Source organism: Protopterus annectens, chromosome 1.part2, assembly GCF_019279795.1.
Source record: "Protopterus annectens isolate FY-2018-M chromosome 1.part2, PAN1.0, whole genome shotgun sequence".
Classification (NCBI taxonomy): Eukaryota; Metazoa; Chordata; order Ceratodontiformes; family Protopteridae; genus Protopterus; species Protopterus annectens.
The window spans coordinates 182,437,572-182,465,354 of NC_056727.1; the positions used below are offsets into that span (position 1 = coordinate 182,437,572).

Below are 27,783 nucleotides of genomic sequence, written 5' to 3' on the forward strand. Positions count from 1 at the left end.
GGCCATGCCTTTGCTGAAGGTTGGGTGTAGAGCTGACACCTCGGCACCCATAAAAAATCTACTGCCAATCATTAGAAGACCGGAGTTCCGCTGTGGCGACCCCTAACCAGGAAAAGCCGAAAGAAGAACAACATATACATACATACCTACACACCTTATGTATTTGTATGTATGCTTCAGTCTGTGATGACACACAGAAATGCAGATGCATCAAAACATATGTGCTCAATGCCAGCATTTTAAAAATGAACTTACTGAAAAACACAAAACATATAAACTATAAAAAATATCACAGTTTCTTTTTGTAGTTGGTTAACTGAAACTGTATCACTAAATTTAGATTACTTTAACATTAAGGAAAAGGTTTTTCTAAGGTTTAGCTGGGTTAGCATGCAAAAGTAAGCCCCACAACACCATTTTACTAATATGGCTGCTAACCCTGACTGGGCTGACACTTTTGTTATTCAGCAACTGCCCGAAGAAAGTGCTGCAAAATGCATCATCATAAAGACATGCAGCGCACTGTACGGCTGGCCCTGTGGCCGTTCTGAATGTTAAGGAAGCAGTACATAGAACAGGCATATGATAATTAGTCATGTTCTTCCTGGGAACCACCTTCAGGAAGGCATTTACATGCCAAGTGATTAAAGAAATCACTTGTCCGTGTAGATTAGCAAGGCTGACCACATCACAAAACAGTACTGAATACCACCAAAATGCCATGTTCAAATACCTACCAGGATTGGGGGATGCCATTAGCCAACAGGGATACAAATAACAAGTGCTTTCAATGGCATAGACATCACTAAGGGGATCGGGGATGGACAGAAACATTAACCACCCAGGGATACTTTGAAGTAATTGCCATAACGGCATGGATACTTTGGGGAATCAGGGGTGGGGGAAACACCAGACAACAGGGTTACTTTGAAGTAAAGTGCTGTAACTGTATGGGCATCACTACATGGATCAGGGGTGGGGGGAACATTAGTTACCACGGATACTTGAAGTAATGTGACACAATGGCATAGACATCATAATGGGGATCAGGGGGTAGGGAAAACACTTGCCAACAGGGATTCTACACATGTGCCATAATGGCACAAACTATTATGGTGCTTGGGTGGTCCACGGGAGAGATGAGGAGTATTGGGAGTCATATACAGGGACTGTGTGTGTGTTTGCGTGTGCCTTTGCATTTGAATGTTTTTTTTTTTTCAAGAAATATCTCTATTAAATCATCTGACAGACAGGCAATCTTACATTTATACAAATGAAAAACAAACAAAATGACACCACTTTAGATGCAAACATTATACATCACAGACACCAACGAAGCAACTGTAGCCGCAATTATTATACATCACTTATAATCTATCTAGTCATTGTCAGTTAAGCATTATATGACTCATTCAAATCCTGCCTCTTAAACCTCGTTTCTTCTCTGCATATATTGTTCCCACAATTCCTATTTTTTCTACATAGTTTGCTCCTTCCCTTTTCTAAGGATCCCAATTCCAGTTGTTTTATCTGTGTTACTATATTCACTACTTCTAGTAAAGTTGGTCTAGACTTTGCTTTCCACTCTCCAGTAATTACTTTTTTTGGAAGTCATCATAATTAGACTCAGCAAGGCTTTACTAATTCTAGGCAACTCCGATTCTGTATCACAGCTCAAAATAATCACCTCCCCAGTCAATCCGATCTGCTCTCCCAGGATCTCTGATAGAGCAGTCTAAAGTGAATCCCCAAAGTTTGCCAGCTCATTACACTCCCAAAAATATATATTCCCAGCCACCTCCTCTTTTCCCTATCATATCTCCAACATTTTCTATCCACCTGAGGAAAAATTCCTTGAAGTCTACTTGGGGTATAAAAATACCTATATAAACACTTCCAGGAAAAGATCCTAAATCTTCTAGACTTTACTGCAAGTTTGGGATATACACATATATCCCCCACTGGCTCTTTGTGAATTGCTTATCCAATCTCTCTTTCCACTTCTTTCTAAGCTCCTCTGATTGATTCTTATAATTATCATGCAATATTTTATATGCTTTACTAATTATTCCTTTAACGGCAGCTTCTGTCTTAGATTCTAATAAAAACTCTACCAGTGCTGGTCTTTCATTTAGGAGCCCCCTACTTCTTTCTCTTTGTTTATACTTTGATATCACTCCTGGATAGGAAGGCAATCTCTAACCTGCAGTCCAAATAAATTTTTGACCTCTTCCCATTGTATTACCTTTCTAGCTATTTTCTCCCAATACCTTGATTCCTTTGCCAGTTTTCTCCAATAAATTCCAGCCACTTTTTGCCTATTATATGTATCCCTAACCACAGTCATCCCTATTGGCAGAATCTCTTTTCTCCATTTTTATGCTGGTTTACCTCTTAGAATACTCCCTGCTATTTTATGAATGTAATACTCTGTATGATTTTTGTTTTCTCCTTAAAAGAGTCTGCATCCAAAATCCCAATCTCTCCTTATTTTTTGTACTTCTTCCCTGTATCATCATCATCATTCCTTTCTACTTTGAATTACAGCTTTCTGCTTATGCTATGTATAACAGCCTTAACTGTGTTGCTTTAAAATACCACCTCAAATTGGGTAATCCTAATCAGTATTGCTCTATTGGAAGAATAAGCTTATCTCGTTTGACCTTGCTGTCTTCACTTCCCAGACAAAATCCTTCAGAAGGTCAACACCTGCACCACACCACATGAAACACACAGCCCTCCAGAACACCCACCATCACAGCTCTCACATAAAAACACAAACCACACACCCACCTTCGCGGAGGCTCTCAATAGAAATTTACCCAAACAGAGACCTCCAAGACAGAAACACACTCAACCACCACAACACAGGACACACAGCTCACCTCCACAGTGTGCCCCCCTCAACCTAACCCCTAAGGCTAAACACCTTGTCCAATACACTAATCGTGACTCAACAGTGAGGCACACACTAGGTTGAATAAAATGAAGGTAATGGTCAGCTGTCTATCAGGCACCAGAATCCGACATAGCACACGTACTCAGGTCACTCCACAACAAGTACGACTCTGTCACTGTTCATGTGGGTGTGAATGACCTGAGATGCATCTCCCTGCACTACATGAAAAGAGACCTGGTGAAGTTCTTGGATTATGTGACCCTAGCCCTGAGCATTATCCTGCCGTCACCCAGAATGATACCGTAGTACAAACAAAAAAATGATCGACTTCAACAGCTGACTAAGTTTCTGGTGTCATTCTAAGGGGATCTGGTATTGGTCTGCTTGGGATGACATGACTGAAAGACCTCCACACTTTGCCAGAGATGGCCTGCATCTGTCACCCCTGGGTTTCCTGGTACTGGCCAAGGCTTTTGCCACACCTATAGTGCCTTTTTTAGGCGGTGTTCCAAAGACCAAATTACCACTGTAACAGCTATAAATAAATGCAATCTGAGGGTCATGCTGCTCAACACTAGAAGTCTAAATCTCAAAATGCACTCACTTGAAGCACTCCTCAAAATGGAGAACATAGACATCCGTGCTGTAATGGAGACCTGGTTTAAAGCGGCAGAAAGCACCCTTTGCGCTACCATGCTATAACTCATTCCACACCTTTCAGCCCTGAAACATGGACCGAAGCTCAAAAGGCAGTGGTGTTTCCATATTCATAAAGGATATGCACACCTCTAGACTAGTATCCCAGCATAATGCATCCGAGATACTTCAGGTAGCACTAATATTGGGTAAGATGGCGATCCAGGTCATAGCCTGCTATAGGTCCCCAACCATGTCCCTAGACTCTCACTCCACGTTCCTACGCACCCTGGACTTTATCAAGGTCCAACCCAACACTCTCATACTAAGAGACTTCAACTACTCCTCCATCAACTGGAAAAAATACTCAAGCACCAATACACTGACCCAACACTTCCTGGAATTCATCAATTCCAATGCCCTGGACTAGCACATTCCAACCCACACTTAAGGAAGCAACACCCTTGATCTGGTTATTACTAACATGGGTGATCACTGCTCTACACCAATAGTCAAGTCTCTCCCTGGTCAGATCCGACCATAAACTAATCACCATGGAAAACCACATCTTACCCACACACCCCTGCAAAGGTAACCACCTTGAAAAACTCCTCCAAAGCTGACTTTGGGCTCCTAAAAACAGAGGTGGCTAACTTCAAGGCACCCATGCCAATGGAAAATAGCTGCATGACTGCCGAATCATACATGAATGCACTGTACAAACATGTACATAAATGCACGGAACTACCCATACCCAACAGAACCAAAATGCTCTCCTCCAAGAAAAGGAAGCCAATCTGGTGGTCCCCTGCCATTAATAAACTCTACAACAGGAGGAGGAAACTGTTGCAGAAAAAGGTAAGTCCCAAGACTGGAAAAACTCCCTTATTAGCCTCAACAAAAAGCTGAGATCCCTCATCAAATCCTCCAAAGCCAGCCATGAAGGCAGAACAGCAGCAGACACTAAAAACAATCACAAAGCCTTCTAAAACTATATCAAGAACCTCCACGGCAATACCCAGATTTGTTCCGAGTTACTGCACAATGGTACCTCATATACTGTGCCAACAGACATTGCCAACATACTGGCAGACAGATTCAGTGCCAATTTTAGCTCCCCCCCCAGGAACAATCACAATACCGGAAGAATGCCAGGCACCCAGCATTACTGCAACACAGGTTCAAGCTGCACTGTCCAAAGCCAAGAATACACTTTCATGGGACCCGATAATATCCCTGGCTGTGTTCTACATAAACTACAAAGCAAACTGGCATCACATCTGTGTGCCCTGTTCAGCCACAGCCTCACCTCAGGCTTTGTCCCTACCAAATGGCGCAATGCTACAGTCATCCCTCAACATAAAGGAGGAGCGACTACAAACCCTGGGAATTATGGCCCCATTATCACCCTGACAAGTCTGATATGTAAAGCTATAGAGCGCATCATCATGGACCTGATTAACAAAGATATAGGAAATATCCAATCTCTAGACCCCACGCAATCTGACTTTGTGAAAGGGAGATCATGCCTGCTCAACCTGGTTGACTTTTTTGAGTCAGTCACCAGGGCTGTGGATAAAGGTAAGGATAAGATAAGGTAAGGATACAGCCTACCTCAATCTGGCCAAGGCCTTTGGTACGATTCCTCACTCGGGAATTACTGATTAACTCACCAAACTAGACATCAACCCTTATATTACTAGGTGGGTTGCAAACTGGCTCAGAGATAGAACACACAGTCTGAAAAGTAGCAGACTCCAAGTCAGACTGCCAACCAGTCACGAGTGGAGTCCCACAGGGATTGGTCCTGGGTCCCTTCCTGTTCGGCATCTACTTCTCAGAAGTCCAAGCCAACATAAAGGGACTCTGGCTGATCAAGTTCACAGACGACTGCAAGCTGGGAGCCACAATCAACTTCCCAAGTGATGCAGACATCCTACAGAAAGGCTGAGACCAATGACTGGTGTCGAAACCATGGCCTTAAGCTTAACGCTAAAAGATGCGTCATCATCCCCTTTGGTAAAAACTCAGTTCCCACAAATTACAACATAGATGGGAACGCACTGAACACTGAAGGCGTTATAAGAGATCTGGGGATACAGGTTGAAAGCAACCTCTCCTTCAACCACCACATTGACACTGTGGTCAAAAAGTCCTTCTATGGGGCACATCTCATTACCAAAGGTTTTGCATCCGGGAAGAAAGAGGTTATCGTCTCTCTCTACTCTTCCCTCATTAAACCATAGAGTATAATGCCCCATTTGGTACCTGCAACAGCTGGAGAGGCCACAGAAGTACCTCACAAACAGAATCCTAGGCATTAAACACGTCCTACATGGACAGACTCAAAAGACTCAAGCTATTCTCTGTCTCATATCGCCTTAGAGGTGATCTCTGCTTGACTTAGAAAGCCATGTCTGACCCAGCTCTCTTAGAAATGCTACATCTAAAGAAATCCCAATCCCTCCGCATCACACGCTCCAAAGACCTCAACCTCATTACCATAATCAACAGAACATGCTAGAGGGACAGGTTCCTCACCCAGAGACTGCCCATGCTCTGGAACAGACTTCCCATATATGCAAAGCAGAGCACTTTGCTGTCCCTCTTAAAGAGTAATATTGATGAGTGGATGGGTAATAGAAAGTTCACCACAGGGATCACTCCAGTGGCTCTACTTGACAGAGGCACTGGGAACTAACGTTGGGTGGCACAATGCCAGGGCACTTCTATGGGCTAGGCTTGTAAAGGCTCCAAGTCCATTAGCCTAGTACACACCTATGAATTCTTTTAATTGATATCCACAGCTTCTCCTCTGGTTGATAAAAATGTGCCTGACCTGTGTATAAGACTAAAGGGACTAAAACATTTTAATTCTTGTATCTTAGTATCCATATAACAATGCTTCCAATTTCTCAATTTTTGTATTATCTTCTGTTTAGTCTCTTCCCACATATACTTAGCTGCAACAACAGAGTCATTTCTAATTCATACTCCTAAATACTTCATTTTATCATGTTCCCACAAATATGTACTGTTGGACCAATGTGTGTGTGGGTACATAATTTACTGCTATTGCCTTGATTTAGCTACATTAATTTTGTATCCCTAGAAGATCTGAAACTTATCTTAATCCTAAAATGTTCCACAACATTGTAATGTCCCTTTCTGGTTTTATGTATAAAATATCATCTGTAAATAGAACCAGCTTTTCCTGACTACCATACCTTGAATTTCTGAGTTCCTTATTTTCTTTGTCAATGGTTCTAAATATAATGCAAACAACAAAGAGGAAAGCGGACAACCCTGCCTGATTCCTCTACTCAAGCAGAAGTTATCAGACAGGACCGTATCCACTTTAATTTTCACCTCCAATTCCTGATATATACTCTTAATCAACCTTATAATTGTATAAGAGAAAGCAAATGCTTCCATTGCCCTGCTCACACAGTCCCAAGTCTATTCTGTCAAATGCTTTCTCTGCATCAACACCCACCACTAAAAGTGGTATTTTCTTAGATTCCATTTTCTCTGGATTATCAATGTTTTGCTAATAGTGTCAAATGTTTAGCTCCCCCTCCACAAAACCACACTGATCCATATCTATCAATTTTGGTATCACTTTTGTTATTCTTTTAACCATTATAGACAAACACTATTAATTATAGTTTAGTATTGAAATGGGCCTGTATAAAGCTGGATCTGATGGATCTTTGCCCTCCTTAGGTATTACCGTTACCACCACCTTCTTCCAGGATGCTGATATTTTTCCTCCTCTTAAAATACTGTTAAACAAAAACTTACAGATCTTTATCAGTTTTTTGCCTCCTAGCTTCCAAGCTTCTACAGGAATACCATCTATTCCTGGGAACTTTCCTGTAGCTGGATTATACATAGCCATTTTTATGTCATCTCTGCCTATCCTGTTAGTAATTGAGCCTCACCTAAATCTAACCTTGCCATATTTAATTCTTTCATAAATATTTCCATTTGTAGCTTTTCTTGACTTTGATATGTCTCTGCTTTATACAAACTTTCATAAAATTTCTGAAATATTTCTAATACTTCTACAGGATCTCGTTATCTTTCTTGTTACAGGCTCCCTCAGCTTGGTGAAAGCACTTTCCACTTTCTGTTGCCTGAGTGATTGTGCTAAATGTTTTTGTGCTCTAGAATTATCAAAAAAAAAACAGTTGCTTAACTGCAATCTTTCTAAACTTCTGCATATTATACAGGTAATCCCCTATTTTCTGTTTAGCATTCTGCAGTTGTTCCTTTTCTTGTTCTGAGAGATTCCCCCTGTTTTGCAATACTTGTCAGTCCCTCTAACTAATTTGTTACTTCTTAACCATATCTCTCCTCCTTTTATTTCCACTCTAGTTTTAAACTTCACTTTAATTTATCCCACTCTCTAGCTATATTTTCAGAAGAAAATTCGATTTTCTCTAGTACCTCCTGAATTAATTCCAAAACCCATTCCTTAAATTCCTCTTTTCTACCAATAGGTGGGAAAGTGCCAGTGTCTCGTTTTTAATTCATACATTGTTTTTTTTAGTTATTTTTGCCACATGATCTGAAATAGTTAATGGGTGTGTTTTAAGACCTGCAATTACATACAAATGTTCCTGTGAGATATACAATCTATCTAGCCTTGCCCAGTTTTTGTATCTCTGTGAATAATATGTAAATTCACTCTGAACTCCTAGAACTGAATTCACATCTCCTATCCCAAACATTTTCATAAATTTCTTCTAAAATCTATCCTCCTTTGTTATATTTTCCCTTCCAGGCCCCACAGACACATCTTCACTGTTGCAAACCAAATTCCAGTCTCCGCCTATAAGTAATATTCCTTGCTGAAAGCTGATTATTTCTCTCAGAATTTTCTTAAGTTCCATTATAGCAGTTTTAGGTGGAATGTAAATGTGTGCCACTGCAATCCTCCTCCCTAGTCAGTAGCCCCTTAGTACTATTTATCTTTCATTATCTTTTTTTTCTTCTTCTATTACTATTGAAGCTCCTCTTGCAAATATAAGTACTCCTCTTTTCCTTTGCCCCAGATATTTTGTTGAATAATCATCCTGAAAACCTTTATCAAATTCACATGTTCAGTTCATTCCAGGTCTCTAACGTAGCATAGCTATTTGCACTCTACATGTTTAATATAGTTCACTACTCTTTTTTTTATATTTATCTGTAAGACCATTCAGAATGAATTACAGAAAGCATCATGTTCTTATAAAGTTATTATTACCACCTTGCATGTCTAACTGCTTTTTTGCTAAATGTTTAGTTCCAGCTTTTGTGTTACATGCATATACTGTTTGGCAGGTTGATCTTTTAGATGGTTGTTTCATGTCATATCCATTTGCACCTATGCCACATCATACATTTTTGAAAGCCATTAAACAGAACAAACCACTCCTCCCCAAAATCTATTAATTTAATAATACACAAGCTATGTACATCTTCAAATGTTGAAGTTTTTGCTTCCTAGCAAGAACAAAAGTTATTAAGTTGATAGCCACACAGACAGGCTGGAGTTATCCAAAAAGAAAGGTTAGTCATGATAAGATGCATGGTACAGCCTTTGCTATTAGTAAGTGCTATTTGATTTTGTCCATCTTTATAGCTCTCCCAGCTGAGAAAACATTTGAATGCTTTCAGTAAACACTTTCTCCAAACCATTTCTCTTTATCAAATTGTCTTCTAGTGACATGCAAACCAGACATAAAACTGCTAAAGGTATCTTGTTTACCAGAAAAAAAGCCTTATGTTATTCAATGTTCTTTTTCATTTACATGCTTCAATAAACTTGTGACTGGACGATGCCTAGGGTCTTAACCCAGCCATTTCCCTATGCAAGCTTGGGAAAAAAAGAACACTAACTTTTCTTTTGTCACACTCTCTTAAATAAACCCTTCCTCGCTGCCTTTCTCTTCCTCCCCTTTCTGCTTTGATTACAGTGCCTACATTTCTTAAAATGAACAATGAAAAAGCGAGGAAAAAGGCAGAAAAAGTAAAATCAAAAGCACCTCTTTATATTAGTATCCCCACTGCACTTAAAAAACGGAGAAAACTTGACATCAAGTCTAATTGATTTTGTATTACCTTTAAAGCTCTCTCAGCTGGGAAAATCACTGTTTCCAGAGAACATTATGTCTTAGCCAATTTATCTTTTCTTTTTTTTTCCTTTTCCCTCAGCCAATCCCCTTCCACCAGACTGTCTCCAGTTTCTCTTTATCAGATTGTCTCCATGGAGACATGAAGTCCGGCTACAGAATTGCTACTTAGTATACACGCATTTGCTAAAAAAAAGCCTATTCAATATTCTTTTTCATTTACTTGATTTCTCTTAAAACTAATCAAGCCAAGGTCCTTAATCCAGTCATTTCCCCATGCAAGAATGAAAAAGGCATATTAATTTCAACTTTGCCGTGCCTTTTTAACCAGCCTCCTTTTTATCATTGCCTATATTTCTCAAAACTGTATAAGAAGAAACAGAGAAGAGGGGAGTAAATAAACACCACCACCTGTTTACAATCCCCATTACATTTAAAAATGGCATGCAAACTAAACCATGCAACACAAATACAGTACTGTTAAGAAAATAAAGGGTTTTTTTTTACTTACAAGTTAGCTTTCTCCCCTTCTCTTCCCCTCCCCAAAACATTTTTTGAAACATTAATGATATGAAGTGCAGCACAGGTCCCCCACAAATCCAACAAATTTTGAAAAAGTCCAATATTTCCAGAGTTCTTTCTTTTGTCAAATTTCACAAATATAATTAATGCACTGTAATCCCATATTAAACTACTGGTTTTATTACTGTTCTTCTCCATTGCCCAATGTGTCTATGCTTCATTTCCTTCATACTCTCGAATCTTCTAGTCAACTCTCATGCTCCCTTCCTTCTCAACAAAATTTTCTGTTGAAATACTGGAAAAGGTTTCACAGGTGCAGTCTTCTCTATGGTCTTATTACCACAGGAACAAGAAGCAGCATCTCTCCTTCTGTTTTATAGCTCACTTTGTTGGACAAACCTTTGTATTTCATCCTTAGCATGCACTTAATCAAAAAACGATTTTGTCTCTCCAGAGAAGAATACCTTAAGGACAGCTGGTTACAGCAATTTGACTCTCACATCTGCTTCTCGACATTCTCTGAACAATAGGATGAATTTACTTCTCTTTTGCCTGGTGTACAATGAGTAATCATTCTCCACAAACACATTGCTGTCTCCCAGGTTTAGTATTTTGTCCTCCTGGCACAGTTTTGCCAGAATCTACAGATCCTACAGATCCTAGTAATAATATTCCATGTGTTTTTTGAGAAGATGCAGTTTCTATTTTGGCAGTCATAGGCACTTCTGAAATTTCATCTGGTTCACAGAGGACAATGGAACAATACATCCATTCAGTACATGACAACAGAGTTGTGGAACCTAAGACTTTCTATTTTTTGACCAGTGTGTAGAGGAGAAGCAATAATGTTCCAACAATCCTTTTTCTGTGCTGGGACAAACTTTTAATTCAGTTCCTTCAGAAATTAGGGAGTTGTGTGATAAATTTGAATGTCTGTTGCAGAAGGAGACTAAGGTACATTTTATATTCTTGGCTTACAGCGTTCTATGGAGCTAAATATAACATCTAGGGGTGTCCATTTTATGAAGAGTCCTAGTCATCCTTTTGATATTAATAATGTTTCTGACAAAATGTTCTGTGACTGATGGGTTGCAGCAGCCCAGAGATGTGTTACAGACTGGATTTCTATCTTAATTGAGTGTGACCAACTTAAACTACAAAAACTGAAAAAAGAGCTCCAGAACTTGTCAGCAGAGATTTTGAGCTCTCTGAATGCTTGTAATTTAGAAAGTTTGATGGAGAATGTAAATGTGAAGTCAAAATCCTAGAAAATGAACTGTCTGAACAGAAAAAAACAAAATTAAGAGACATTAGAGATTATGAAAATGGGTGGGCTTTTGTCTTCCCGGCCAATCAGCAGTATGAGAAACAGTCACGCAAACAGGGAAGTTTTAAAAAAGAGTCATTCAGTCTCTTTCGCATCTTCTGAGGGGAACAGAACTTAGTACAGGCCAGGATAATGAATAACCCCATTTAACGGCAGCTGAACAACCTGTAGAACATGAATGACGTTTTCAGAATGAAGGGGGGAATAATAAAGAACATTTCAATTGGAAACAAGCAAGGAATGGGTTATATGGTTATAATAAAGGAGCTGCACATCAGTTGTCTGGGGCCCAGCAGCATTTTAACAAAAAAGGTAGACAGCAGTGACTATTGTAATAAGGACTATAATAGTGTTGTAAATTTACATGGCTGTAAATTGTCTCAAGAGCAGTTTTCAGTCTTAAATCTAGAAATGAAGTTTATTCCAATGATCATACCACGAATACATGTTTTGAAACAAGAAAGTTTTCTTTGCAAATTCTGATGGTATGTTAATATCAAAAAATGAGACAGAAAGTACAGTTGTGTACACTTACCATAAATGTAGATGTTCCAGTGTATTCACTGTTGCAGTCATTACATTTGGGTTATCTGCTTGCAGTAGCCCTCAGAAGGCCTGATTAACAAAGTCTTGGGTCCTACATCGGTTGCTGTCTCTTCTTCCGCGACGTCATGTCGTCAGGGGGTATAAAACATGCAGCTCTCATTACATCAGTTTTTCTTGCCCCAGATGTCAGATGCCCCCCTAATGGGAAGCAATTAAATCTATAAATCTACAAGGTTATACCTCAAACAAAAAAGCAAATACACCAAAAAGCTTTTAAGCATTGAAAAGGAGAGAAGAGGTATAGCCAAAAAAAGTCAGGGGGCTGGAGGGAGGGTAAAGTACAGTTTTGTACCTACCATAAATGTAGATGTCCGAGAGGTATGCATCTGCAGTCCTAACAAATGGGTTGTCCTGGCCTCAGGCAGCCCTTCGGTCGGCCGGATTCCAAAGTCTGGGTCTGGCCTCGGCTGATGTCGCACTTCACCCGACGTCATAGTTGCAGTTCTTCGGGTATAAAGGCTTCAGCCGACGCCATTTTCCTCAGTGTTTCTTGCCCCAGATGCCAGGTGCCCTCTAGGAAGGCTAAATTTGCATAAATGCAAATGTTTCCAAACAATAGAGAGCAAATAGAAATAAACATGTATATACATATATACAAACAAATACACCATAATAGATTCCCCCAGCTAGCTACAAGATGGGCAAATACCCTAGGAGTACCACAGAGGGGAAGGAGGGTGGGTAATCCTGACTGCAGATGCATACCTCTCGGACATCTACATTTATGGTAGGTACAAAACTGTACTATGTCCTTCAAGGATGCATCTGCAGTCCTAACAAATGGGTAGAATACCATAGCCAAACTGGGGGAGGAGGCACTAAGAGTTTTATGGTGTAGTTAAGATCCCTTGCAAAACAGCAGTGGCAAAACCTGCTCGGGATCTGGAGTATAAAGGCAGATTATAATGCTTTGCAAATGTATGCACGGAGCTCCAAGTAGCAGCCTCTAAAATGTCTTTGGTAGCCACTCCTCGTAAGAAAGCTGCAGTAGTGGCTGTAGCCCTTGTGGAGTGAGGTCTGATGTTTTCTGGAGTTGCCTTTCCATGAAAAGAGTAACAAAATCTAATGCAATTTCCTATCCATTTTGAGATTGTCTGTTTTGAAATTGCTTTTCCTTCCATTCCTGTTGCATATGCTACCAGAAGCTGGTCAGTTTTTCTATTGTTCTTGGTTCTGTCCAGGTAGTAGCGCAATTGTCTGTGTACATCCAAGGTATGCAGCAATCTTTCCCCCCTGTTCTGCGGGTTGGGGAAGAATGTTGGTAGGTGTATTGCTTGGTTTAATGATACCCTGGAGACCACCTTCGGCATAAAGGTAGGATTAGTTCTCATGGACACTCTATCCTGATGGAAGATAAGGAAGGGCTGTACTGCCATTAATGCCTGTAATTCAGAGACCCTTCTAGCTGAAGTGATTGCAAGCAGGAATGCAGTTTTCCAAGATAAGTACTGTAATTCTGCTGTTGCTGCTGGTTCAAAAGGGGGTAGTGTCAATTTTTCTAACACAAAGTTCAAGTCCCAAGTAGGCAATGGTGGTTTCCTTGGTGGCTTTACATTTTTAATTCCTCTGAGAAACTGCCTGAGTAGAGGTTGAGAAAAGACTGGAGGATCCATGTTGTATTCTGCTGAAATTGCTGATGCATGAATCTTAATGGAGGAGTAAGACAGACCATTGTGGAAAAGCTCTGCTAAGTATTCCAGGATGTTAGCTATGTTTGGCAGTGATGCCTCCACTCCTTTTGTTGCACTCCAAATGAGATATCTTTTCCATTTTGCTGAATATGTTTTCCTTGTTGAGGGTCTGCGAGCCTCCAAGATAATGTCCTTAACCCTTTGAGATAAATCTGGGTTATTTTTCCTTATGTAATGTTCCAAGCAGCTAGCTGCAGTGTTTTCAAGTTTGGATGCAGGATTTTGAATTTGTTCTGTGTTAGCAGTAGAGGCAGTAGGGGTAGAGGCCATGCGTGTTCCCGGGACATACTCCTCAGTAGCGGGTACCAATGTTGCCTCGGCCAATCTGGAGCAATCGATATGATCCTCGGGTGATCTTCTTTGATCTTCAGTAGCACTTTGTGCATCAAAGGAAGAGGTGGGAATGCATATGCTGTCAGGTTTTCCCAACTGAAGGATAGGGAGTCCACCTTCCAAGCAAGTGGGTGGTATGTCCTTGTGCAGAATTTTTCCAATTGGTGGTTGTGTGGGGATGCGAACAGGTCTATTTCTGGTTGTCCCCATTTCCTTGTGATGGTTTTGAAGATGTCTGGATGCAGCATCCATTCGTGGGCATCCGTGGTGGTTCTGCTTAAGATGTCTGCCAGTATATTTTCTTTTCCTGGCACAAATATGGCTTGGAGCTGAATGTTGAGGCTCAGGGCCACATTCCAGAGGTCCATTGCCATCCGACACAGAGGATATGAATGTGTGCCTCCCTGTTTGTTGATATACCACATAACTATGGTGTTGTCCGTCCTTATCAGCAAATGACCCTGTTGAAGAAATGGTCTGAATGTCTGAATTGCCTGTTTTACTGCCAGCATCTCTTTTTGGTTTATGTGTAGGTTCATCTGGTCTTGAGTCCATAAGCCTTGTATGCACTTGTCCACCATGTGTGCCCCAACCGAGGTCTGAGGCGTCCGTGGTGATAGTCTGGCTTGGGTGAGGCCTGTGGAAGGGCAGCCCTTTGTTCAATTGACAGGCCTGGGCCCACCACTGGAATTCTTGCTTCAGGCATGGAATTATTGGAATTTGGGTTTCTAGGCTGTGCTTGTGCTGAGACCATAAATTCCTCAGGTACCATTGTAACTTCCTCATATGTAGTCTGGCATGTGGAATTAATATTATGCAGGATGCCATGTAACCCAAGGCTTGCAGGATTTTCCTTGCTGTAAGCTGGTTCTGCATTGTTAATGCCATGAAATAGAGTGGTAGCTGCTTCTGTTTTTCTGCTGTGAGGAATACCATCTGGTTTAATGTGTCCAGTTCTGCACCCAGGAAGGTTATCCTTTGGGATGGTATCAGCCTTGACTTTTTTGTGTTGACTGTGTATCCCAGGGCTTGCAGCAGGTGAATAACCTTTTTCAAATCTTTTGTTAATTTGTCTTTGCTGTCCGCTTGTAACAGGCAGTCGTCCAGGTATGGATAAATTTGAATTCCCTGAAGCCTGCAATGAGCAATTACTGATGCCAGGCATTTCGTGAATACTCTGGGCAGTAGATAAGCCAAAAGGCAATGCTGAGAATTGATAATGCTCTGATCCTGCAAGAAATCTGAGGTATCTTCTGCAATTTGGTCGTATGGGGACGTGCAGGTATGCCTCCTTGAGATCCAGAGTCACCAGCCAAGACTCCTTGCCCAGCATGGGAAGAAGCTGCTGTAGGGTCAGCATCTTGAATTTTGGAACAATGAGATATGTGTTCAGAGCGGACAGGTCGAGAATAGGTCTCCATTGGTTTTCCTTTCTTGGCACCAGGAAAAGTCTGGAGTAAAATCCTTGCCCTTGTTCCATAGACGGTACCTTTTCTATAGCTTTCATCCTTATTAAGTGGTCTATTTGTTGTAGAGCGTTTGTCTTTTGATTTGGAGGTAGGTTTGGCATTCCTCTCTTCCTTGGTAGAGTATGGAAGTGAAACCTGTAACCTTTGTCTATTGTCTGTAAGATCCATTTGTCTCCTGTAATGTAATGCCAGTTTACTGAAAATAAGGCTAACTTTCCGCCTAAGGGTGCTTCTAGTTGTTCCCTGGTAGGCGGTTTCAGAGCCAAGTCACTGTGATTGTCCTGTGGAAGTGGTAGTGGTTGGATCTGTGGCAGTACTTCGCTGGTTGTTAGGCTGCCACTGACGTCCCCGGTAGGCACCTCTGGATTGACCTCTGCCTCTTGGGCGCCTATTCCTGCCTCTCTGTGCTCTGGTGGTGTCTGGAAAGGACCAATTCTTGGAAGGCCAGTTCCTACTAAACCTTGGTGGCTGGACCTGTAAGAAATCATTGACAATCCAAACACACGAAAATCCACCACAGCAATACAAGGAAACAGCTACACCATACACGAAGCGAAATCCTTTATTACAGCAAGGTACAGACTAAGCGCTTTCACCAGTAAACTGGTATCCTCAGAGTCTGTTCAAACACTCTTGCTTCCATGTTAAATACAAAAACTACATTCCCAAGTATTTAACATGGAAGCAAGAGTGTTTGAACAGACTCTGAGGATACCAGTTTACTGGTGAAAGCGCTTAGTCTGTACCTTGCTGTAATAAAGGATTTCGCTTCGTGTATGGTGTAGCTGTTTCCTTGTATTGCTGTGGTGGATTTTCGTGTGTTTGGATTGTTGTTGTGGATCCTTGGTTTGGTATCCAGTTCTTTTTGAAGAAATCATTGACTGTCTGGACAGATTTTGCTTTCTCTTCCACCTTCTTCAGCACTTGCTGTGCAGGGAAGCCAAATAAATTGTGCTTATCCATGGGAGCATCTAGGAGCTTTGATTTTACATGGTCTGGTAAGGACTGCTCTTTTAACCATGCATGCCTTCTGATCACTGTACCAGTCATAGCTGATCTAAAGGAAGCCTCCAGTGCATCATAGCCGCATTTTAAGGAATGATTACTGACCTGCTGAATGTTATGTACCATTTCTAGAAGAGACTTTCGGTCCAAAGGTTCAGGCGAGGACAGTTTTTTAGTTAACTGATCTAACATAAATTCCTGATACTGAATCATGTGGAATTGACAGTTTAAGGCCCTAGCCGAAAGAGTAGCAGAAGTATAAACTTTTTTACCCCATCTCTAAGGCCCTAGATTCCCTTTCAGAGGGAGGGGGTTTTTGGCAGAGGTAGCTGCTACAGCCTTGGGGCCCTGTGAAATAGTTTCAGGATCTGCAAAAGGAGCCTTATACAAGTGATAATGGGTGTCCGGAACCCTGTAGTATCTATCGGGCTTAGCAGGGGCCGGAGGAAGTGAATCAGGAGCAGTACAAGCATCATTAAATGCATCATCCACAACTGTAAGTACTGGAGGAATGGCTAAAGGCCTATGCTGTGGCAAATGCAAAAAGGTCCTAAGCCTTTTCCTAGAGTCTGAAAAATCCTGGCCCTGCCATTGAAATTGTTCCCTCATAGCATGCAAGGTTTCCCCAAAAGAAAATTCCTCGGGAGGAGAGGCAGAAGGAATGGAGTCTTCTGCATCAGAGTCCTCATATGGAGAATAAGGGCCCTCAGGAGGGTTTGTATTTTCTGAATCATCTGAGGAGTAATCAGTAGAAACTGGCTCAGGGGGTTCTGCTCTAGGCCTCTTCTCTGGAGGGGGGTGAGAGGCCCTGTCAGGGTGAGACTGGGTTCCCCTGATCAAAGAAATGAGATCCTCTGCTAGACTAAGCATTTGAGTACTAGAGCTAGGCCTGTGAGAGGGGGCTTTAGTAGGCACGGCCTTTGAAGATTTAGCTGCTTTAGCCCTGGCAAAAGCCTTAATTGACATGGATGCAGGGGGCCTAGCAGCTCCACGTGCAGGAGTAGATACATCTAGGGGGATAGTATCTGATAAATCCTGAGAAACTGTAAGAGCAGGTGGAATTTTAGTAGCAGATTCAGCCATGCTGGAAGAGGCCTCGGTAGTAGGAGGCATGCTTTCGGCCGAAGGAAGAACCGCAGACTCTTCAGCCGAAACCGAGACACTCACGGTTGGCTTAACCGCGGTTTTGGCCGAAACCGCGGACCGCAAGTGTCGGTCCTTTTCCTGACGCTTTTTAGCTAAATGTGAAGTCGGAGTCTCCGACGGCATGATATAAGCAAAAGCGGAGCCGAAAAACTCCTCTGCAAACTCCGACCGACGTCTAAGTGTCCGTCGGTTGAAGGAAGCACAGGCTAGACAAGCTGCTACGTCATGGTCTGGGCCTAAACAAGGTAGGCAGTAAGAGTGGAAATCTTTATGAGGTATTTGTTTCCCACAAGTTAAACAGTTATTCACTTTTTCTGACATCGGCTGAGGCAAGAAAGAGTCCCCAACGGGGTACTTAGCTTTTTAGAAGTCTTCGGTAGTAGCAATCTCTGGTTCTGACCGACCGGCACTTGCGAACAGCTTCTGCTTCGGGCGCCACGCGGCAAGAAAGACTGGGGAAAATGGCGTCGGCTGATGCCTTTATACCCGAAGAACTGCAGCTATGACGTCGGGTGAAGTGCGACATCAGCCGAGGCCAGACCCAGACTTTGGAATCCGGCCGACCGAAGGGCTGCCTGAGGCCAGGACAACCCATTTGTTAGGACTGCAGATGCATCCTTGACGGACATCCAGGACTGCAACAGTGAATAAACTCGAACATCTACATTTATGGTAAGTGTACACAACTGTACTATGTTCTTTGTGTTTCACTTTTGCAGTCATTACATTTGGGTAGATTCCCAAAGCTAAGGATGGGAGGAGGAATTTAGATAGCATTAGGGCCAGCTATAAGGCCCTGCAAAACTGCAGTGGCAAAGCCAGCTCTGGACTTGGAGAAAATTGGCAAATGGTAATGCTTGATGAAAGTATGTACAGAACTCCAGGTAGCAGCTTCTAGGCTGTCCCTGGTAGGTATTCCTCTGAGAAAGGCTGTAGAGGTAGATGCAGCCCTGTTTGAGTGGGGTCTGATCCCCTGTGGGATAGGTTTTCCATGGTGCTTACAGCAGTAATGAATGCAATGGCCTATCCATTTGGAAATGTTTTGCTTTGATATAGATTTCCCCTCTGTCCCTGCGGCAAACTGCCACCAGCAATTGTTCAGATTTCCTTTGAGGTTTAGTCCTGTCCAAGTACGATCTAAGTTGGTGCACATCTAAGGAGTGCAGTATCCTTTCCCCTTTGTTCTGTGGATTAGGAAAGAAGGTTGGCAAATGAATGGACTGATTAAAGGCCACACTTTGATACCACCTTTGTCATGAAAGAGTGATTGGTCCTGAGGGACACCCTGTCTGCATGAAAGATGATGAAAGGCTCCACTGCCATAAGAGACTGTAATTCAGATACCCTTCTTGCTGAAGTGATGGCAAGCTGTTTTCCAAGAAAGGAATTTTAAATCTGCAGTAGCAGCTAGTTCGAAAGGAGGAAGAGTGAGTTTATCCAATATAAAGTTAAGGTCCCAGGCTGGAGTTGGAGCTCTCCTGGGTGGTCTTAAATTTTTGTCCCCTCTGAGGAACTGCTTGAGCAGTGGATGAGAGAAGAGGGGAGGTTCTGTTTTATAATGAGCTGAAATGGTTGAGGCGTGAATTTTTATTGAGGAAAAAAACAGGCCCTTGTGAAGCATCTCAGTTAAGTATTGTAAAATCTGAGGTAAATTGGGCACTGCTGTGCTCTTCCCTTGCAATTGGTTCCAGGTACAGAATCTTTTCCATTTTTCAGCATACGATTTTCTAGAACTAGGCCCCCTTGCCTCTAAAATGACATCCATCACTGGTTTACTTAGGGATGATAAAGGAGAGCTTAGGTAATTAGGTGGGCTGATAGGTTCAGTGTTTGAAGCTGAGGGTGCGGAATCTGCTTCTCCTGCTGAGACAGCAGGGTAGGAGTCTGAGGCAGGTGACACACCGATCAGGAGGGGTACCAGTGTTGGCATGGCCAGGCTGGTGCAATCAAAATCATCCTTGGTTTGTCTTGTTTGATCTTTAGTAGTACTTTGGAGAGCAGAGGCAGAGGAGGAAAGGCATAAATTGTTTTTTCCAGATGAAGGGCAGAGCATCCACATTCCAAGCTTGTCTGTGGGGAGTCCTTGTGCAAATTTTTTCTAATTGATAGTTCTGGGGGGAGGTAAACAGGTCTATATCTGGGCTCCACCATTTGCTTGTCAACATGTTGAAAATCCTTGGTTCCAGTTTTCACTCGTATAGGTCCATGAGAATTCTGCTTAGTCCGTCTGCCAGTGGCAGTTTTCCTGGCAGGAATTGAGCTTGTAGATGCACTTGGTAGCTCAATGCTGTGTTCCACAATGCCATGGCTAGTCTGCAGAGGGGGCAAGAATGTGTACCCCTCTGCTTGTTTATATTCCACTTAACAGTGGTGTTGTCTGTCTTTACCATTAATTGTCCTGGAAGAATGTGGTCTTTGAAGGCTGTCAGGGCATTCTGTACAGTTAACATTTCTTTATGATGGATGTGAAGGTGCATTTGAATTGGGTTCCATTTGCCCTGAATGCCTTCCCTGCCAGAAGCGCCCCCCATGCATAATCTGATGCATCTGTTGTTAGGGTTGGGGCGGAAGGGGTTAGAGTGAATGGTAGTCCCTTGTTTTGCTGGCAGGCCTCTGCCCACCAAAGGGACTCTAGGCGTAGCCAAGGAATGATGGGAATCATTGTTTGTAGATCCTGAGAATACTGACACCATAGGCTTTTTAGATACCATTGTAGTTTCCTCATATGCAGTCTTGCATATGGAATTAGAAGAATGCAGGAGGCCATGAACCCCAAGGCTTGTAATATTTGCCTTGCAGATAGCAGGGTTTTTGTGGCCACTTGTTTGAAGTAGGTTGCTAAGTGAATTTGTTTCTCTGGCGTGAGGAAAGCCATCTGGGAAGTTGTATTCAAGCTTGCTCCCAGGAATACAACTTGTTGACAGGGTACCAGGTGTGATTTCTTTTTGTTTATGGTGTATCCCAGACAAGTTAGCACCCTTTGTACAAAAGCCAGCTGATTCAAAAGTATGTCCTGGTTTTCTGCCTGAATTAGACAATCGTCCAGGTATTGGTATATTTGAATATTTCTTTGCCTGCAAAATGCAATGACTGGAGCTAGGCACTTTGTGAATACCCTGGGCACAGTAGATAAGCCAAAGGGCAGTGCAGAGAACTGATGGTGCGTGTAGCCTGCTTTGAAGCATAGGTATCTTCTGCAAGATTCCCTGATTGGGATGTGCAGGTATGCTTTCTTAAAATTTAGTGTTGCCAACCAGGCATCTTTGCTTAGCAAAGGAAGACCCGGTGAAGAGTCAGCATCTTGAATTCTGGAATCACCAAAAAGGTGTTTAGAGTAGGCAGGTCCAGGATAGGATGTCATGAAATGTCTTTTCTGGGTACCAGGAAAAATCTCGAGTAGAAACCTTGTCCCTTTTCTTCTTCTGGTACCAACTGAATTGCCCCTATGCTTAAGAGAGAAAGTACTTGCTTTTGGGCCTCATCCCACTGATTTGGAGGATGATCCAGCCAACCGCTTAGAGTTAGTAACATGTGGAAGTGAAATCTCGATCCTTGGGATACTACATTTAAAACCCATTTGTCCTGGGTAATGAGTCCCCAGTTCTTTGCGTGAAGTTGAATCTTTCCTCCCAAAGGGGCAGTCAGTTGAGAAGTGCTTGGAAGTTTTAAAAAGTCTTCATAGAGACAGTTTACCATAGGGGGGAGTTTTATTACTCCCAGATTTGGAAGTGGAGGCCCCCCAGTGCTTAGTCATGTGCGTCCCCTGAAGCCTGGGTGCTCTGCTGGATCTGGGTTTGGACTGAGAAGGTCTGGAAGAGGCAGGAAAGGACCATTTTTTAGAAGGCCAATGCCTACTAAATCTTGGCGGTTGTACTTGTAAAAAATCTTTTAACAGTTTGCATAGATTTAGCTTTTTCCTCCATCTTTTTAAGAACTTCTTCAGACCTGTTGCCAACCAGGCGGTCCTGATTTAAGGGAGCATCCAGTAATTTTGCTTTAACATGATCTGGCAAGGATTGCTCCTTAAGCCAAGGCTGCCTTCTAAGTACAGACCAAGTAACCACAACCCTGCAAGATGCCTCTAGTGAATCAAAACCACATTGCAATGTATGTTTACCAACTTGTTCAGCAGAATGCATTAAATCATGTAAATCCTTATTTTCAGCACAATAAGGAAACAACATAATTTTCTGTTTAAGCAATCCAATAATATGCAGCTGATACTTTAACACATGAAACTGACAATTCAAGGCCCTAACGGCCAAAGTTGCAGAAGTGTATACCTTCTTACCCCATCTATCCAGTGCCATGGAGTCTCTATCAGAGGGGGTAGGATTTTTGGCACTAGTAGCTTTAATGCCCTTGGGTCCCTGTAAAACGGTTTCAGGATCCGCAGTAGGATTTTTGAAAAGGAACTTGTGCGAGTCAGGAACCCTATAATATCTATCAGGTTTTCTGGAAGCAGGAGGTAAAGAGTCAGGGGCCATGCTAGATTCCGAAAAGGCATCATCAACTATGTCCAGTACAGGAGGTATAGCTAAAGGCCTGTGCTGGGCAGGAGTAAGAAATCCCTAAGCCTCTTTTTACAATCGGAGAAATCCTGACTTTCCCAATGAAAATGCTCCCTGAGAGTATGCAAGGTTTCACCAAAAGAGAAATCCTCTGGGGGAGAAGCAGAGGGACTAGAGACTTCAGCATCAGAATCCTCATAGGTAGATAAGGGTAAATCCTGGTCATCAGAGGAAACAGAAATTTCAGAATCCTGGTCAGAAGTATCATAAACAAACTCAGTCCTAGGTCTCTTAGAGGGGGAAGGTTGGCTTCCCCTGACTCAAGTAATAAGATCTTCAGTCATTCTTATCATACATTTTTTAGGCATAGAGGCCTGACCATGTGGTCTGGGCTTCAGTTTTCTAAGCATGGTTTGAGTTTTAGGCCTTCAAGAAGAAGATGGCGTGGGTTTAATATGCAAGTCAGTAGGCCTGAATACACCCTCAGAAGCCGGTGCCTGAACAGTGGCTCCGGACCCATCCAAGGTAGAGACATCTGCAGGTTTCACAGTTGAAGCATCTCGCGGCATACCGGACTCCGTATGGGTCTCAGTAGAGGCCTGCAAATCTGAAGTAGTGGGTATCTAGGGCTGCGAAAGTGCCTCACTGAGTACCGGCGAACTGGGTGACCTGTCTCTGTCTTTATCTTTGTGTTTTTACAGAATGTCGGTAGTCGAATGGCTTATCAGGATAATTGAACCGAGCACCAAAATATTTAGAAGTGCAACTATACCAACGACGGATAGTTCGTGGTTTAAATAAGGCACAAAACCGACAGCGCAGTACGTCGTGGTCAGGGCCTAAGCAAGAAATACAGTACAAATGAAAATCTTTATGAGGTATTTGTTTTCTACAAGAATTGCAATTATTTACTTTTCCTGACATCGGATTAGAGCAAGAAAAAGTTTCCCCAACGGGGTACTTAGCTTTTAGTTGAAGACTTCGGTTCTGAAACTCGAAAATGAAAATTTCAGGAGTCGGCTGACCGGCAGTTGTGAACTGCTTCTGCTTTGGGCACCGCAGAGCAAGAAATACTGATGTAATGGCGTTGGCTGCATGTTTTATAACCCTGACGACCTGACGGAAGATGAGATAGCAACCGACGTAGGACCCAAGACTTTGTTAATCAGACCGACTGAGGGCTACTGCAAGCAGATAACCCAAATGTAATGACTGCAACAGTGAAATACAAAGATCATATGGATAGTTTGATAGCTTCTTTTTATCTTGTTCTGATTTAGAAGTAGTAGTAAGTAATGGTGATAGAATATTTGCATAATAATGCTTGTTTTATTGACACCTCCAGTATTCCTGTTAAGAGTAAATTTATTCCTTCCTATAACAATGAAAATAATACGCATTTTAGTGCTATGTTAAATTTTTCTGTTAATGAAATGTGTGAGGAATTAATGAATGACAAACACAGTATTAGTTATAATTTAAACCTGAATGAATGAAGGCTTTACACGAATTAAAGGAGAGAAAAGATATTGTTATAAAGCCATCTGATAAAGGGAATAAAATGGTTATAATGCATTATCAACAATATTTTAAAATGAATTCAGATCATTTAACTAATGGTGAAGTTTATGAAAAGAGTGAGAATTTTATAAAAATGCTGTGAAGGCGGTCAGCCTAGCTAGATAGGATTTTGTAGAATTCTAGCATTTGTAAATATTAATGTAAGCCACATGCTAATGTAAGAAAAATATGGTAAATGTTGAACGTCAAAAATGTAACCAGACTGCACTCTGCTGGAGGAAAGGTGATAAGTCAAGCGCCGTATAATTGTTTGATCTCAAAACTCAGAGCTGAGATGTCTGAATGAATGAATGAATTATTCCTATTGTTTTGAGACCAGGGTTAATGGCTAGAATTTACAAGTATAATATCTTTTATTGCTCTGGCTTCCATACCAGCTGCAAGATCAAAAGGGCTATTATACTCTGAATTTATGTTAGCCTCGGAAACAAAGAACAATGATGTAATCTGAAATGAGTCAGTGGTACTGTGCTATCAATTTAAGGACAGAGAGAGAGAATCAGAGCATTTTGCAATTGTTTTCAGAACTGACATCACCACCAGCACTGCCTTGCTCTATATGTAAGTTTATTTTAGAACTTGTTTGCTCTTAGATATAGAGATATAAACAGGAAATAGTAAGTCTAGTCCAGCTGTTTTCTGTATTGATGTCAGAACTTTTCTACTGTATCATTTTAAGCATTTCTCTGTGATCTATGAACTCTTGACTAGCACTGTGTAGTAAGTACTGTGTTGTGTTTTTATTTATTATTAAATATTTTTAAACCTTTCAAATGTGGCTGTTTTATGTAGAGATAATTTAAGCTCTGAAGTACACTGCATGTATATAGTGATACTGTCCAAGCCACACCAAATAAGCCTTGCTGTTCATCACACTTACCATATGGATAATAATATTGCACAGTAATAACTGAACACATTTGCTAAGGGCCTTATTAGTAAAGTACAGTTTTGTACCTACAATAAATGTAGATGTCCGAACTGGATAGCATCTGCAGTCATAACAAAAGGGTTGTCCTGTCGTCAGGCAGCCCTTTGGTCGGCCGGATTCCAAAGTCTGGGTCCGGCTTCGGCTGATGTCGCACTTCACCCGACATCATCTCTGCTGGTCTTCGGGTATAAAGGCATCAGCCGACGCCATTTTCCTCAGTGTTTCTTGCCCCAGATGCCAATTGCCCTCTTGGAAAGCTAAATTTTGGATAATGCCAATGTTTCCAAAATAGTAGAAGGCAAACACAAAAATTAAACATGTATGTACATATATACAAACAAATACACCATAAGAGACTCCCCCCCAGCTAGCTATTAGGAGGGTAAATACCCTAGGAGTACCACAGAGGGGAAGGAGGGAGGGTAATCCTGACTGCAGATGCTATCCAGTTTGGACATCTACATTTATGGTAGGTACAAAACTGTACTATGTCCTTCATGGATGCATCTGCAGTCATAACAAATGGGTAGAATACCATAGCCAAATTAAGGGAGGAGGAATAAAAATTATGGTGTAGTCAGGATCCCTTGCAGTACAGCAGTGGCAAACCCTGCTCGGGATCTAGAATATAGAGGTAAATTATAATGCTTGGCAAATGTATGCACGGAGGTCCAAGTAGCCTCAATAATGTCCTTGGTTGCCACTCCTCTTAAGAAAGCTGTGGTAGTGGCTGTAGCCCTTGTAGAATGAGGTCTTATGTTCTGTGGAACTGGTTTTCCATGGTAGGAGTAACAGAATCTTATGCAATTTCCTATCCATTTGGAGATTGTCTGTTTGGAAATTGCTTTTCCTTCCCTTCCTGTTGCATAGGCTACAAAGAGCTGGTCAGTTTTTCTGTTACCTTTGGTTCTGTCCAGGTAGTAGCGTAACTGTCTATGTACATCCAAGGTATGTAGCATTCTTTCACCTCTGTTTTGTGGGTTGGGAAAGAAGGTAGGTAGGTGGATTGCCTGGTTTAAAGACACTCTGGATACCACCTTAGGCATAAATGTAGGATTAGTTCTCATGGACACCCTATCTTGATGGAAGATTAGGAAGGGTTGCACTGCCATTAAGGCCTGTAGTTCCGAAACCCTCCTTGCTGAAGTAATAGCCAGTAGGAAAGCAGTTTTCCATGACAGGTGTTGTAGATCTGCTGTTGCTGCTGGTTCAAAGGAGGGAGTGTCAATTTTTCTAGTACAAAATTCAAGTCCCATGCTGGTAATGGTGGCTTCCTAGGAGGTTTTACATTCTTGATCCCTCTGAGGAACTGTCTGAGTAGAGGATGTGAAAAGACAGGCGGATCAAAGCTGTATTCTGATGAGATAGCTGATGCATGTATCTTGATGGAGGAATAGGACAGGCCTGTATGTAGAAGCTCTGCCAAGTATTCCAGAATGTTAGCAATATCTATGTTCGACACATCTTTTCCTCTTTCAGTACTCCAAATGACGAACCTTTTCCATTTTCCTGCATAGTTCCTTCTTGTCGAAGGTCTGCGGGCTTCAAGGATAATGTCTTTAACCCTTTGTGAAAGGTGTGGGTTAGTTACTGCTATGTGATGTTCCAGGCAATAAGTTGCAAGGTTTTTAGGTTTGGATGTATGATGCTGTAGTTGTTCTGAGTTAACATCAGAGGCATCAAGGGTACTGACCACATTTTCTCCCGAGACATGCTCCTCAGCAATGGATACCAGTGTTGTCTTGGCCAGTTCGGAGCTATCAGAATTATCCTTGGACGTTCCTCTTTGATTTTCAGTAGTACCTTGTGCATCAAGGGAAGAGGTGGGAATGCATATGCTGTCAGGCCTTTCCAGCTGAAGGATAGAGAGTCCACCTTCCATGCTAGTGGGTGGAATGTCCTTGTGCAGAATTATTTGAGCTGGTGATTTTGTGGGGAAGCGAATAGATCTATTTGTGGCATTCCCCATTTCTTTGTGATGACCTTGAAGATGTCCGGGTGTAGCATCCATTCGTGAGTATCCGAGGTGGTTCTGCTTAAAATGTCTGCTAGGGTGTTCTCTTTTCCGGGTACAAATATTGCCTGTAACTGGATGTTGTAGCTTAGAGCCAGATTCCAAAGGTCCAAAGTCATTCTGCATAGGGGGTATGAATGAGTGCCTCCCTGTTTGTTGATGTACCACATGACTGTGGTGTTGTCTGTCCTTATCATCAAATGGCCTTCTTTGAGGAATGGTCTGAATTTTAGCATTGCCAGTTTTACTGCCAGCATCTCTTTTTAGTTTATGTGCAGGTGCAGCTGTTCCTGAGTCCACAGTCCTTGTACGCATTTGTCCAGCATGTGTGCTCCCCATCCTAGGTCTGAGGCGTCCGTTGTGATGGTTTGCCTTGCTCGGAAGTTGTGGAAGGGTAGGCCTGGGTTTGACTGGCATGCCAGAGCCCACCATAGGAACTCCTGTCTTAAGCATGGGATTAGTGGTATTTCTGTTTCTAAGCTGTGCCTGTGTTGAGACCATAAATTCTTTAGGTACCACTGTAACTTTCTCATATGCAGTCTGGCATGTGGGACCAAGATTATGCATGATGCCATGAGTCCCAAGGCCTGCAGAACTTTTCTTGCTGTTAGTTTGTTCTGCTTTGTTAATGCCAAGAAGTAAAGAGGAAGCTCTTTTTGTTTTTCTGCAGTTAGGAATGCCATTTGTTTTACTGTGTCCAATTCCGCACCCAAGAAAGTTCTTGTCTGGGATGGTATCAGCCTTGACTTTTGTAAATTGACTGTGTATCCCAGGGCTTGAAGCAAGTAAATGACCCTTTGTAAATCTGTTGTCAGCTTGCTTTTGTTGTCCGCTTGTAGCAGGCAGTCGTCCAGGTATGGATAAATTTGGATTCCCTGTACTCTGCAGTGAGCGATTACTGATGCCAGGCATTTTGTGAATACTCTGGGCACAGTAGATAAGCCAAAGGGCAATGCTGAGAAATGATAATGCTCTGATCCTGCAAGAAAT

General features: G+C 42.1%; 1 protein-coding gene across 3 annotated transcripts in view; it reads right to left on the reverse strand.

The window, feature by feature from the left end:
• Positions 1 to 27,783, reverse strand: part of ANGEL2 (angel homolog 2) — a 1,508,489-nt gene that overhangs the window by 914,573 nt on the left and 566,133 nt on the right. The window lies entirely within an intron of this gene.